We start from the raw sequence: 1240 nt of genomic DNA, 5'->3' as shown, positions 1-1240 counted from the left end.
ATTTCTCCATGAAGGATTATAGGTGTTTCCATAGGGTTCTCCCATGTAATTCACTTCTTCCATTGAAGGGTTCTCAGGATCATAAGCTTCTTCTTCAGATGAAGCGTCCTTAGTACTGCCTGGTGCAGCTTGCATTCCTGACAGACTTTGAGAAATCATATTGACTTGCTGAGTCAATATTTTGTTCTGAGCCAATATGGCATTCAGAGTATCAATCTCAAGAATTCCTTTCTTCTGATTCGTCCCATTGTTCACAGGATTCCTTTCAGAAGTGTACATGAATTGGTTATTTGCAACCATTTCAATGAGTTCTTGAGCTTCTGCAGGCGTCTTCTTCAGATGAAGAGATCCTCCAGTAGAGCTATCCAATGACATCTTGGACAGTTCAGACAGACCATCATAGAAGATACCTATGATGCTCCACTCAGAAAGCATGTCAGAAGGACACTTTCTGATCAATTGTTTGTATCTTTCCCAAGCTTCATAGAGGGATTCACCTTCCTTCTGTTTGAAGGTTTGGACTTCCACTCTAAGCCTACTCAATTTTTGAGGTGGAAAGAACTTTGCCAAGAAGGCATTGACTAGCTTTTTCCAAGAGTTCAGGCTTTCTTTAGGTTGTGAGTCCAACCATATCCTAGCTCTGTCTCTTACAGCAAAAAGGAATAGCATAAGTTTGTAGACCTCAGGGTCAACCCCATTAGTCTTGATAGTATCACAGATTTACGAGAACTCAGATAAAAACTGATGAGGATCTTCCAATGGAAGTCCATGGAACTTGCAATTCTGTTGCATTAGAGAAACTAATTGAGGCTTAAGCTCAAAGTTGTTTTCTCCAATGGCAGGGATAGAGATGCTTCTCCCATAGAAGTCGGGAGTAGGTGCAGTAAAGTCACCCAGCACCTTCCTTGCATTGTTGGCATTGTTGTTGTTTTCGGCTGCCATGTCTTCTTCTTTGAAGATTTCTGTTAGGTCCTCTACAGAGAGTTGTGCTTTAGCTTCTCTTAGCTTTTGCTTCAAGGTCCTTTCAGGTTCAGGGTCAGCCTCAACAGGAATGCTTTTGTCTTTGCTCCTGCTCATATGAAAGAGAAGAGAACAAGAAAATATGGAATCCTCTATGTCACAGTATAGAGATTCCTTGAGATGTCAGAGGAAAAGAAAAATAGAAGGAAGAGGTAGAAGAATTCGAACTTAGAAAGATAGAGTTCCAATTGTACATGTTAGTCCATAAATAGAAGGATGT

General features: G+C 40.7%; 1 non-coding gene across 1 annotated transcript; it reads left to right on the top strand.

The window, feature by feature from the left end:
* The first annotated feature begins 429 nt into the window (after positions 1–429).
* On the top strand, positions 430–537 carry LOC112714014 (small nucleolar RNA R71). Its single transcript, XR_003158971.1, has one exon. It is a non-coding gene; the product is annotated as a small nucleolar RNA R71 (small nucleolar RNA).
* Positions 538–1240: the final 703 nt, after the last annotated feature.

Source organism: Arachis hypogaea, chromosome 9, assembly GCF_003086295.3.
Source record: "Arachis hypogaea cultivar Tifrunner chromosome 9, arahy.Tifrunner.gnm2.J5K5, whole genome shotgun sequence".
In the NCBI taxonomy this organism is placed as follows: Eukaryota; Viridiplantae; Streptophyta; class Magnoliopsida; order Fabales; family Fabaceae; genus Arachis; species Arachis hypogaea.
The sequence above is the reverse complement of the archived record's forward strand: the minus strand, read 5'-3'. Positions and strand labels throughout refer to the sequence as shown.